Source organism: Danio rerio, chromosome 14 (genome assembly GCF_049306965.1).
Source record: "Danio rerio strain Tuebingen ecotype United States chromosome 14, GRCz12tu, whole genome shotgun sequence".
Classification (NCBI taxonomy): Eukaryota; Metazoa; Chordata; class Actinopteri; order Cypriniformes; family Danionidae; genus Danio; species Danio rerio.
This window is the reverse complement of record NC_133189.1, coordinates 15919097-15933813: the sequence shown is the minus strand read 5'-3', so window position 1 is coordinate 15933813 and position 14717 is coordinate 15919097.

The following is a 14717-nucleotide window of genomic DNA, read 5'->3' as shown; positions in this document are numbered from 1 at the left end:
GCTTAAACATGTTTAACAGTGCATGAAATGTTGTCTAAAACAAAAAGAATGATGCATTTTAGTGGCTGGATCTGGTTTTATCACATTCTGTATTGGACGTTGAAAATGAGCTTTTCTCAGCCAGCAGAGGTCAAAATAAGCAGTAATGCAAACTCAGTCAGAGACATATATTTTCACTTGCAACTTGCTTTAACATGTTTAACAGTGCATGAAATGTTGTCTAAAACAAAAAGAATGATGCATTTTAGTGGCTGGATCTGGTTTTATCACATTCTGTATTGGACGTTGAAAATGAGCTTTTCTCAGCCAGCAGAGGTCAAAATAAGCAGTAATGCAAACTCAGTCAGAGACATAGATTTTCACTTGCAACTTGCTTAAACATGTTTAACAGTGCATGAATTGTTGTCTAAAACAAATAGAATGATGCATTTTAGTGGCTGGATCTGGTTTTATCACATTCTGTATTGGACGTTGAAAATGAAATTTTCTCAGCCTGCAGAGGTCAAAAAAAGCAGTAATGCAAACTCAGTCAGAGACATAGATTTTCACTTGCAACTTGCTTAAACATGTTTAACAGTGCATGAAATGTTGTCTAAAACAAAAAGAATGATGCATTTTAGTGGCTGGATCTGGTTTTATCACATTCTGTATTGGACGTTGAAAATGAAATTTTCTCACCCAGCAGAGGTCAAAATAAGCAGTAATGCAAACTCAGTCAGAGACATAGATTTTCACTTGCAACTTGCTTAAACATGTTTAACAGTGCATGAAATGTTTTCTAAAACAAAAAGAATGATGCATTTTAGTGGCTGGATCTGGTTTTATCACATTCTGTATTGGAAGTTAAAAATGAATTTTTCTCAGCCAGCAGAGGTCATAATAAGCAGTAATGCAAACTCAGTCAGAGACATAGATTTTCACTTGCAACTTGCTTAAACATGTTTAACAGTGCATGAAATGTTGTCTAAAACAAAAAGAATGATGCATTTTAGTGGCTGGATCTGGTTTTATCACATTCTGTATTGGACGTTGAAAATGAGCTTTTCTCACCCAGCAGAGGTCAAAATAAGCAGTAATGCAAACTCAGTCAGAGACATAGATTTTCACTTGCAACTTGCTTAAACATGTTTAACAGTGCATGAAATGTTGTCTAAAACAAAAAGAATGATGCATTTTAGTGGCTGGATCTGGTTTTATCACATTCTGTATTGGACGTTGAAAATGAGCTTTTCTCAGCCAGCAGAGGTCAAAATAAGCAGTAATGCAAACTCAGTCAGAGACATAGATTTTCACTGGCAACTTGCTTAAACATGTTTAATAGTGCATGAAATGTTGTCTAAAACAAAAAGAATGATGCATTTTAGTGGCTGGATCTGGTTTTATCACATTCTGTATTGAACGTTGAAAATGAGCTTTTCTTAGCCAGCAAAGGTCAAAACAAGCAGTAATGCAAACTCAGTCAGAGACATAGATTTTCTCTTGCAACTTGCTTAAACATGTTTAACAGTGCATTAAATGTTGTCTAAAACAAAAAGAATGATGCATTTTAGTGGCTGGATCTGGTTTTATCACATTCTGTATTGGACGTTGAAAATGAGCTTTTGTCAGCCAGCAGAGATCAAAATAAGCAGTAATGCAAACTCAGTCAGAGACATAGATTTTCACTTGCAACTTGCTTTAACATGTTTAACAGTGCATGAAATGTTGTCTAAAACAAAAAGAATGATGCATTTTAGTAGCTAGATCTGGTTTTATCACATTCTGTATTGGATGTTGAAAATGAGCTTTTCTCAGCCAGCAGAGGTCAAAATAAGCAGTGATGCAAACTCAGTCAGAGACATAGATTTTCACTTGCAACTTGCTTAAACATGTTTAACAGTGCATGAAATGTTGTCTAAAACAAAAAGAATGATGCATTTTAGTGGCTGGATCTGGTTTTATCACATTCTGTATTGGACGTTGAAAATGAGCTTTTCTCAGCCAGCAGAGGTCAAAATAAGCAGTGATGCAAACTCAGTCAGAGACAAAGATTTTCACTTGCAACTTGCTTTAACATGTTTAACAGTGCATGAAATATTGTCTAAAATAAAAAGAATGATGCATTTTAGTGGCTGGATCTGGTTTTATCACATTCTGTATTGGACGTTGAAAATGAGCTTTCTCAGCCAGCAGAGGTCAAAATAAGCAGTAATGCAAACTGAGTCAGAGACATAGATTTTCACTTGCAACTTGCTTTAACATGTTTAACAGTGCATGAAATGTTGTCTAAAACAAAAAAGAATGATGCATTTTAGTGGCTGGATCTGGTTTTATCACATTCTGTATTGGACGTTGAAAATGAGCTTTTCTCAGCCAGCAGAGGTCAAAATAAGCATTAATGCAAACTCAGTCAGAGACATAGATTTTCACTTGCAACTTGCTTTAACATGTTTAACAGTGCATGAAATGTTGTCTAAAACAAAAAGAATGATGCATTTTAGTGGCTGGATCTGGTTTTATCACATTCTGTATTGGACGTTGAAAATGAGCTTTTCTCAGCCAGCAGAGGTCAAAATAAGCAGTAATGCAAACTCAGTCAGAGACATAGATTTTCACTTGCATCTTGCTTTAACATGTTTAACAGTGCATGAAATGTTGTCTAAAACAAAAAGAATGATGCATTTTAGTGGCTGGATCTGGTTTCATCACATTCTGTGTTGGACGTTGAAAATGAGCTTTTCTCAGCCAGCAGAGCTCAAAATAAGGAGTAATGCAAACTCAGTCAGAGACATAGATTTTCACTTGCAACTTGCTTTAACATGTTTATCAGTGCATGAAATGTTGTCTAAAACAAAAAGAATGATGCATTTTAGTGGCTGGATCTGGTTTTATCACATTCTGTATTGGACGTTGAAAATGATTTTTTCTTAGCCAGCAGAGCTCAAAATAAGCAGTAATGCAAATTCAGTCAGAGACATGGATTTTCACTTGCAACTTGCTTAAACATGTTTAACAGTGCATGAATTGTTGTCTAAAACAAATAGAATGATGCATTTTAGTGGCTGGATCTGGTTTTATCACATTCTGTATTGGATGTTGAAAATGAAATTTTCTCAGCCTGCAGAGGTCAAAATAAGCAGTAATGCAAACTCAGTCAGAGACATAGATTTTCACTTGCAACTTGCTTAAACATGTTTAACAGTGCATGAAATGTTGTCTAAAACAAAAAGAATGATGCATTTTAGTGGCTGGATCTGGTTTTATCACATTCTGTATTGGACGTTGAAAATGAGCTTTTCTCAGCCAGCAGAGCTCAAAATAAGGAGTAATGCAAACTCAGTCAGAGACATAGATTTTCACTTGCAACTTGCTTTAACATGTTTAACAGTGCATGAAATGTTGTCTAAAACAAAAAGAATGATGCATTTTAGTGGCTGGATCTGGTTTTATCACATTCTGTATTGGACGTTGAAAATGATTTTTTCTTAGCCAGCAGAGCTCAAAATAAGCAGTAATGCAAACTCAGTCAGAGACATAGATTTTCACTTGCAACTTGCTTTAACATGTTTAACAGTGCATGAAATGTTGTCTAAAACAAAAAGAATGATGCATTTTAGTGGCTGGATCTGGTTTTATCACATTCTGTATTGGACGTTGAAAATGAGCTTTTCTCAGCCAGCAGAGGTCAAAATAAGCAGTAATGCAAACTCAGTCAGAGACATAGATTTTCACTTGCAACTTGCTTAAACATGTTTAACAGTGCATGAATTGTTGTCTAAAACAAATAGAATGATGCATTTTAGTGGCTGGATCTGGTTTTATCACATTCTGTATTGGACGTTGAAAATGAAATTTTCTCAGCCTGCAGAGGTCAAAATAAGCAGTAATGCAAACTCAGTCAGAGACATAGATTTTCACTTGCAACTTGCTTAAACATGTTTAACAGTGCATGAAATGTTGTCTAAAACAAAAAGAATGATGCATTTTAGTGGCTGGATCTGGTTTTATCACATTCTGTATTGGACGTTGAAAATGAGCTTTTCTCAGCCAGAAGAGGTCAAAATAAGCAGTAATGCAAACTCAGTCAGAGACATAGATTTTCACTTGCAACTTGCTTTAACATGTTTAACAGTGCATGAATTGTTGTTTAAATCAAAAAGAATGATGCATTTTAGTGGCTGGATCTGGTTTTATCACATTCTGTATTGGACGTTGAAAATGATTTTTTCTTAGCCAGCAGAGCTCAAAATAAGCAGTAATGCCAACTCAGTCAGAGACATAGATTTTCACTTGCAACTTGCTTAAACATGTTTAACAGTGCATGAAATGTTGTCTAAAACAAAAAGAATGATGCATTTTAGTGGCAGGATCTGGTTTTATCACATTCTGTATTGGACGTTGAAAATGAGCTTTTCTCAGCCAGCAGAGGTCAAAATAAGCAGTGATGCAAACTCAGTCAGAGACATAGATTTTCACTTGCAACTTGCTTTAACATGTTTAACAGTGCATGAAATGTTGTCTAAAACAAAAAGAATGATGCATTTTAGTGGCTGGATCTGGTTTTATCACATTCTGTATTAGACGTTGAAAATGAGCTTTTCTTAGCCAGCAGAGGTCAAAATAAGCAGTAATGCAAACTCAGTCAGAGACATAGATTTTCATTGGCAACTTGCTTAAACATGTTTAACAGTGCATGAAATGTTGTCTAAAACAAAAAGAATGATGCATTTTAGTGGCTGGATCTGGTTTTATCACATTCTGTATTGGACGTTGGAAATGAGCTTTTCTCAGCCAGCAGAGGTCAAAATAAGCAGTAATGCAAACTCAGTCAGAGACATATATTTTCACTTGCAACTTGCTTTAACATGTTTAACAGTGCATGAAATGTTGTCTAAAACAAAAAGAATGATGCATTTTAGTGGCTGGATCTGGTTTTATCACATTCTGTATTGGACGTTGAAAATGAGCTTTTCTCAGCCAGCAGAGGTCAAAATAAGCAGTAATGCAAACTCAGTCAGAGACATAGATTTTCACTTGCAACTTGCTTAAACATGTTTAACAGTGCATGAATTGTTGTCTAAAACAAATAGAATGATGCATTTTAGTGGCTGGATCTGGTTTTATCACATTCTGTATTGGACGTTGAAAATGAAATTTTCTCAGCCTGCAGAGGTCAAAAAAAGCAGTAATGCAAACTCAGTCAGAGACATAGATTTTCACTTGCAACTTGCTTAAACATGTTTAACAGTGCATGAAATGTTGTCTAAAACAAAAAGAATGATGCATTTTAGTGGCTGGATCTGGTTTTATCACATTCTGTATTGGACGTTGAAAATGAAATTTTCTCACCCAGCAGAGGTCAAAATAAGCAGTAATGCAAACTCAGTCAGAGACATAGATTTTCACTTGCAACTTGCTTAAACATGTTTAACAGTGCATGAAATGTTTTCTAAAACAAAAAGAATGATGCATTTTAGTGGCTGGATCTGGTTTTATCACATTCTGTATTGGAAGTTAAAAATGAATTTTTCTCAGCCAGCAGAGGTCATAATAAGCAGTAATGCAAACTCAATCAGAGACATAGATTTTCACTTGCAACTTGCTTAAACATGTCTAACAGTGCATGAAATGTTGTCTAAAACAAAAAGAATGATGCATTTTAGTGGCTGGATCTGGTTTCATCACATTCTGTATTGGACGTTGAAAATGAGCTTTTCTCAGCCAGCAGAGCTCAAAATAAGGAGTAATGCAAACTCAGTCAGAGACATAGATTTTCACTTGCAACTTGCTTTGACATGTTTAACAGTGCATGAAATGTTGTCTAAAACAAAAAGAATGATGCATTTTAGTGGCTGGATCTGGTTTTATCACATTCTGTATTGGACGTTGAAAATGAAATTTTCTCACCCAGCAGAGGTCAAAATAAGCAGTAATGCAAACTCAGTCAGAGACATAGATTTTCACTTGCAACTTGCTTAAACATGTTTAACAGTGCATGAAATGTTTTCTAAAACAAAAAGAATGATGCATTTTAGTGGCTGGATCTGGTTTTATCACATTCTGTATTGGACGTTGAAAATGATTTTTTCTTAGCCAGCAGAGCTCAAAATAAGCAGTAATGCAAACTCAGTCAGAGACATGGATTTTCACTTGCAACTTGCTTAAACATGTTTAACAGTGCATGAAATGTTGTCTAAAACAAAAAGAATGATGCATTTTAGTGGCTGGATCTGGTTTTATCACATTCTGTATTGGACGTTGAAAATGAGCTTTTCTCAGCCAGGAGAGGTCAAAATAAGCAGTAATGCAAACTCAGTCAGAGACATAGATTTTCACTTGCAACTTGCTTTAACATTTTTAACAGTGCATGAAATGTTGTTTAAAACAAAAAGAATGATGCATTTTAGTGGCTGGATCTGGTTTTATCACATTCTGTATTGGACTTTGAAAATGAGCTTTTCTCAGCCAGCAGAGGTCAAATTAAGCAGTAATGCAAACTCAGTCAGAGACATAGATTTTCACTTGCAACTTGCTTAAACATGTTTAACAGTGCATGAAATGTTGTCTAAAACAAAAAGAATGATGCATTTTAGTGGCTGAATCTGGTTTTATCACATTCTGTATTGGACGTTGAAAATGAGCTTTTCTCAGCCAGCAGAGGTCAAAATAAGCAGTGATGCAAACTCAGTCAGAGACATAGATTTTCACTTGCAACTTGCTTTAACATGTTTAACAGTGCATGAAATGTTGTCTAAAACAAAAAGAATGATGCATTTTAGTGGCTGGATCTGGTTTTATCACATTCTGTATTAGACGTTGAAAATGAGCTTTTCTCAGCCAGCAGAGGTCAAAATAAGCAGTAATGCAAACTCAGTCAGAGACATAGATTTTCATTGGCAACTTGCTTAAACATGTTTAACAGTGCATGAAATGTTGTCTAAAACAAAAAGAATGATGCATTTTAGTGGCTGGATCTGGTTTTATCACATTCTGTATTGGACGTTGAAAATGAGCTTTTCTCAGCCAGCAGAGGTCAAAATAAGCAGTAATGCAAACTCAGTCAGAGACATATATTTTCACTTGCAACTTGCTTTAACATGTTTAACAGTGCATGAAATGTTGTCTAAAACAAAAAGAATGATGCATTTTAGTGGCTGGATCTGGTTTTATCACATTCTGTATTGGACGTTGAAAATGAGCTTTTCTCAGCCAGCAGAGGTCAAAATAAGCAGTAATGCAAACTCAGTCAGAGACATAGATTTTCACTTGCAACTTGCTTAAACATGTTTAACAGTGCATGAATTGTTGTCTAAAACAAATAGAATGATGCATTTTAGTGGCTGGATCTGGTTTTATCACATTCTGTATTGGACGTTGAAAATGAAATTTTCTCAGCCTGCAGAGGTCAAAAAAAACAGTAATGCAAACTCAGTCAGAGACATAGATTTTCACTTGCAACTTGCTTAAACATGTTTAACAGTGCATGAAATGTTGTCTAAAACAAAAAGAATGATGCATTTTAGTGGCTGGATCTGGTTTTATCACATTCTGTATTGGACGTTGAAAATGAAATTTTCTCACCCAGCAGAGGTCAAAATAAGCAGTAATGCAAACTCAGTCAGAGACATAGATTTTCACTTGCAACTTGCTTAAACATGTTTAACAGTGCATGAAATGTTTTCTAAAACAAAAAGAATGATGCATTTTAGTGGCTGGATCTGGTTTTATCACATTCTGTATTGGAAGTTAAAAATGAATTTTTCTCAGCCAGCAGAGGTCATAATAAGCAGTAATGCAAACTCAGTCAGAGACATAGATTTTCACTTGCAACTTGCTTAAACATGTTTAACAGTGCATGAAATGTTGTCTAAAACAAAAAGAATGATGCATTTTAGTGGCTGGATCTGGTTTTATCACATTCTGTATTGGACGTTGAAAATGAGCTTTTCTCACCCAGCAGAGGTCAAAATAAGCAGTAATGCAAACTCAGTCAGAGACATAGATTTTCACTTGCAACTTGCTTAAACATGTTTAACAGTGCATGAAATGTTGTCTAAAACAAAAAGAATGATGCATTTTAGTGGCTGGATCTGGTTTTATCACATTCTGTATTGGACGTTGAAAATGAGCTTTTCTCAGCCAGCAGAGGTCAAAATAAGCAGTAATGCAAACTCAGTCAGAGACATAGATTTTCACTGGCAACTTGCTTAAACATGTTTAATAGTGCATGAAATGTTGTCTAAAACAAAAAGAATGATGCATTTTAGTGGCTGGATCTGGTTTTATCACATTCTGTATTGAACGTTGAAAATGAGCTTTTCTTAGCCAGCAAAGGTCAAAACAAGCAGTAATGCAAACTCAGTCAGAGACATAGATTTTCTCTTGCAACTTGCTTAAACATGTTTAACAGTGCATTAAATGTTGTCTAAAACAAAAAGAATGATGCATTTTAGTGGCTGGATCTGGTTTTATCACATTCTGTATTGGACGTTGAAAATGAGCTTTTGTCAGCCAGCAGAGATCAAAATAAGCAGTAATGCAAACTCAGTCAGAGACATAGATTTTCACTTGCAACTTGCTTTAACATGTTTAACAGTGCATGAAATGTTGTCTAAAACAAAAAGAATGATGCATTTTAGTAGCTAGATCTGGTTTTATCACATTCTGTATTGGATGTTGAAAATGAGCTTTTCTCAGCCAGCAGAGGTCAAAATAAGCAGTGATGCAAACTCAGTCAGAGACATAGATTTTCACTTGCAACTTGCTTTAACATGTTTATCAGTGCATGAAATGTTGTCTAAAACAAAAAGAATGATGCATTTTAGTGGCTGGATCTGGTTTTATCACATTCTGTATTGGACGTTGAAAATGATTTTTTCTTAGCCAGCAGAGCTCAAAATAAGCAGTAATGCAAATTCAGTCAGAGACATGGATTTTCACTTGCAACTTGCTTAAACATGTTTAACAGTGCATGAATTGTTGTCTAAAACAAATAGAATGATGCATTTTAGTGGCTGGATCTGGTTTTATCACATTCTGTATTGGATGTTGAAAATGAAATTTTCTCAGCCTGCAGAGGTCAAAATAAGCAGTAATGCAAACTCAGTCAGAGACATAGATTTTCACTTGCAACTTGCTTAAACATGTTTAACAGTGCATGAAATGTTGTCTAAAACAAAAAGAATGATGCATTTTAGTGGCTGGATCTGGTTTTATCACATTCTGTATTGGACGTTGAAAATGAGCTTTTCTCACCCAGCAGAGGTCAAAATAAGCAGTATTGCAAACTCAGTCAGAGACATAGATTTTCACTTGCAACTTGCTTAAACATGTTTAACAGTGCATGAAATGTTGTCTAAAACAAAAAGAATGATGCATTTTAGTGGCTGGATCTGGTTTTATCACATTCTGTATTGGACGTTAAAAATGAATTTTTCTCAGCCAGCAGAGGTCATAATAAGCAGTAATGCAAACTCAATCAGAGACATAGATTTTCACTTGCAACTTGCTTAAACATGTCTAACAGTGCATGAAATGTTGTCTAAAACAAAAAGAATGATGCATTTTAGTGGCTGGATCTGGTTTCATCACATTCTGTATTGGACGTTGAAAATGAGCTTTTCTCAGCCAGCAGAGCTCAAAATAAGGAGTAATGCAAACTCAGTCAGAGACATAGATTTTCACTTGCAACTTGCTTTAACATGTTTAACAGTGCATGAAATGTTGTCTAAAACAAAAAGAATGATGCATTTTAGTGGCTGGATCTGGTTTTATCACATTCTGTATTGGACGTTGAAAATGATTTTTTCTTAGCCAGCAGAGCTCAAAATAAGCAGTAATGCAAACTCAGTCAGAGACATAGATTTTCACTTGCAACTTGCTTTAACATGTTTAACAGTGCATGAAATGTTGTCTAAAACAAAAAGAATGATGCATTTTAGTGGCTGGATCTGGTTTTATCACATTCTGTATTGGACGTTGAAAATGAGCTTTTCTCAGCCAGCAGAGGTCAAAATAAGCAGTAATGCAAACTCAGTCAGAGACATAGATTTTCACTTGCAACTTGCTTAAACATGTTTAACAGTGCATGAATTGTTGTCTAAAACAAATAGAATGATGCATTTTAGTGGCTGGATCTGGTTTTATCACATTCTGTATTGGACGTTGAAAATGAAATTTTCTCAGCCTGCAGAGGTCAAAATAAGCAGTAATGCAAACTCAGTCAGAGACATAGATTTTCACTTGCAACTTGCTTAAACATGTTTAACAGTGCATGAAATGTTGTCTAAAACAAAAAGAATGATGCATTTTAGTGGCTGGATCTGGTTTTATCACATTCTGTATTGGACGTTGAAAATGAGCTTTTCTCACCCAGCAGAGGTCAAAATAAGCAGTAATGCAAACTCAGTCAGAGACATAGATTTTCACTTGCAACTTGCTTAAACATGTTTAACAGTGCATGAAATGTTGTCTAAAACAAAAAGAATGATGCATTTTAGTGGCTGGATCTGGTTTTATCACATTCTGTATTGGACGTTGAAAATGATTTTTTCTTAGCCAGCAGAGCTCAAAATAAGCAGTAATGCAAACTCAGTCAGAGACATGGATTTTCACTTGCAACTTGCTTAATCATGTTTAACAGTGCATGAAATGTTGTCTAAAACAAAAAGAATGATGCATTTTAGTGGCTGGATCTGGTTTTATCACATTCTGTATTGGACGTTGAAAATGAGCTTTTCTCAGCCAGAAGAGGTCAAAATAAGCAGTAATGCAAACTCAGTCAGAGACATAGATTTTCACTTGCAACTTGCTTTAACATGTTTAACAGTGCATGAATTGTTGTTTAAAACAAAAAGAATGATGCATTTTAGTGGCTGGATCTGGTTTTATCACATTCTGTATTGGACTTTGAAAATGAGCTTTTCTCAGCCAGCAGAGGTCAAAATAAGCAGTAATGCAAACTCAGTCAGAGACATAGATTTTCACTTGCAACTTGCTTAAACATGTTTAACAGTGCATGAAATGTTGTCTAAAACAAAAAGAATGATGCATTTTAGTGGCTGAATCTGGTTTTATCACATTCTGTATTGGACGTTGAAAATGAGCTTTTCTCAGCCAGCAGAGGTCAAAATAAGCAGTAATGCAAACTCAGTCAGAGACATATATTTTCACTTGCAACTTGCTTTAACATGTTTAACAGTGCATGAAATGTTGTCTAAAACAAAAAGAATGATGCATTTTAGTGGCTGGATCTGGTTTTATCACATTCTGTATTGGACGTTGAAAATGAGCTTTTCTCAGCCAGCAGAGTTCAAAATAAGCAGTAATGCAAACTCAGTCAGAGACATAGATTTTCACTTGCAACTTGCTTAAACATGTTTAACAGTGCATGAAATGTTGCCTAAAACAAAAAGAATGATGCATTTTAGTGGCTGGATCTGGTTTTATCACATTCTGTATTGGACGTTGAAAATGAGCTTTTCTCACCCAGCAGAGGTCAAAATAAGCAGTAATGCAAACTCAGTCAGAGACATAGATTTTCACTTGCAACTTGCTTAAACATGTTTAACAGTGCATGAAATGTTGTCTAAAACAAAAAGAATGATGCATTTTAGTGGCTGGATCTGGTTTTATCACATTCTGTATTGGACGTTGAAAATGAGCTTTTCTCAGCCAGCAGAGTTCAAAATAAGCAGTAATGCAAACTCAGTCAGAGACATAGATTTTCACTTGCAACTTGCTTAAACATGTTTAACAGTGCATGAAATGTTGCCTAAAACAAAAAGAATGATGCATTTTAGTGGCTGGATCTGGTTTTATCACATTCTGTATTGGACGTTGAAAATGAGCTTTTCTCACCCAGCAGAGGTCAAAATAAGCAGTAATGCAAACTCAGTCAGAGACATAGATTTTCACTTGCAACTTGCTTAAACATGTTTAACAGTGCATGAAATGTTGTCTAAAACAAAAAGAATGATGCATTTTAGTGGCTGGATCTGGTTTTATCACATTCTGTATTGGACGTTAAAAATGAATTTTTCTCAGCCAGCAGAGGTCATAATAAGCAGTAATGCAAACTCAATCAGAGACATAGATTTTCACTTGCAACTTGCTTAAACATGTCTAACAGTGCATGAAATGTTGTCTAAAACAAAAAGAATGATGCATTTTAGTGGCTGGATCTGGTTTCATCACATTCTGTATTGGACGTTGAAAATGAGCTTTTCTCAGCCAGCAGAGCTCAAAATAAGGAGTAATGCAAACTCAGTCAGAGACATAGATTTTCACTTGCAACTTGCTTTAACATGTTTAACAGTGCATGAAATGTTGTCTAAAACAAAAAGAATGATGCATTTTAGTGGCTGGATCTGGTTTTATCACATTCTGTATTGGACGTTGAAAATGAGCTTTTCTCAGCCAGCAGAGGTCAAAATAAGCAGTAATGCAAACTCAGTCAGAGACATAGATTTTCACTGGCAACTTGCTTAAACATGTTTAATAGTGAATGAAATGTTGTCTAAAACAAAAAGAATGATGCATTTTAGTGGCTGGATCTGGTTTTATCACATTCTGTATTGAACGTTGAAAATGAGCTTTTCTCAGCCAGCAAAGGTCAAAACAAGCAGTAATGCAAACTCAGTCAGAGACATAGATTTTCACTTGCAACTTGCTTTAACATGTTTAACAGTGCATGAAATGTTGTCTAAAACAAAAAGAATGATGCATTTTAGTGGCTGGATCTGGTTTTATCACATTCTGTATTGGACGTTGAAAATGAGCTTTTCTCAGCCAGCAGAGGTCAAAATAAGCAGTAATGCAAACTCAGTCAGAGACATAGATTTTCACTTGCAACTTGCTTTAACATGTTTAACAGTGCATGAAATGTTGTCTAAAACAAAAAGAATGATGCATTTTAGTGGCTGGATCTGGTTTTATCACATTCTGTATTGGACGTTGAAAATGAGCTTTTCTCAGCCAGCAGAGGTCAAAATAAGCAGTAATGCAAACTCAGTCAGAGACATAGATTTTCACTTGCAACTTGCTTAAACATGTTTAACAGTGCATGAATTGTTGTCTAAAACAAATAGAATGATGTATTTTAGTGGCTGGATCTGGTTTTATCACATTCTGTATTGGACGTTGAAAATGAAATTTTCTCAGCCTGCAGAGGTCAAAATAAGCAGTAATGCAAACTCAGTCAGAGACATAGATTTTCACTTGCAACTTGCTTAAACATGTTTAACAGTGCATGAAATGTTGTCTAAAACAAAAAGAATGATGCATTTTAGTGGCTGGATCTGGTTTTATCACATTCTGTATTGGACGTTGAAAATGAGCTTTTCTCACCCAGCAGAGGTCAAAATAAGCAGTAATGCAAACTCAGTCAGAGACATAGATTTTCACTTGCAACTTGCTTAAACATGTTTAACAGTGCATGAAATGTTGTCTAAAACAAAAAGAATGATGCATTTTAGTGGCTGGATCTGGTTTTATCACATTCTGTATTGGACGTTGAAAATGAGCTTTTCTCAGCCAGCAGAGGTCAAAATAAGCAGTAATGCAAACTCAGTCAGAGACATAGATTTTCACTTGCAACTTGCTTTAACATGTTTAACAGTGCATGAAATGTTGTCTAAAACAAAAAGAATGATGCATTTTAGTGGCTGGATCTGGTTTTATCACATTCTGTATTGGACGTTGAAAATGAGCTTTTCTCAGCCAGCAGAGGTCAAAATAAGCAGTAATGCAAACTCAGTCAGAGACATAGATTTTCACTTGCAATTTGCTTAAACATGTTTAACAGTGCATGAATTGTTGTCTAAAACAAAAAGAATGATGCATTTTAGTGGCTGGATCTGGTTTTATCACATTCTGTATTGGACGTTGAAAATGAAATTTTCTCAGCCTGCAGAGGTCAAAATAAGCAGTAATGCAAACTCAGTCAGAGACATAGATTTTCACTTGCAACTTGCTTAAACATGTTTAACAGTGCATGAAATGTTGTCTAAAACAAAAAGAATGATGCATTTTAGTGGCTGGATCTGGTTTTATCACATTCTGTATTGGACGTTGAAAATGAGCTTTTCTCACCCAGCAGAGGTCAAAATAAGCAGTAATGCAAACTCAGTCAGAGACATAGATTTTCACTTGCAACTTGCTTAAACATGTTTAACAGTGCATGAAATGTTGTCTAAAACAAAAAGAATGATGCATTTTAGTGGCTGGATCTGGTTTTATCACATTCTGTATTGGACGTTGAAAATGAGCTTTTCTCAGCCAGCAGAGGTCAAAATAAGCAGTAATGCAAACTCAGTCAGAGACATAGATTTTCACTGGCAACTTGCTTAAACATGTTTAATAGTGCATGAAATGTTGTCTAAAACAAAAAGAATGATGCATTTTAGTGGCTGGATCTGGTTTTATCACATTCTGTATTGAACGTTGAAAATGAGCTTTTCTCAGCCAGCAAAGGTCAAAACAAGCAGTAATGCAAACTCAGTCAGAGACAAAGATTTTCACTTGCAACTTGCTTAAACATGTTTAACAGTGCATGAAATGTTGTCTAAAACAAAAAGAATGATGCATTTTAGTGGCTGGATCTGGTTTTATCACATTCTGTATTGGACGTTGAAAATAAGCTTTTCTCAGCCAGCAGAGGTCAAAATAAGCAGTGATGCAAACTCAGTCAGAGACATAGATTTTCACTTGCAACGTGCTTAAACATGTTAAACAGTGCA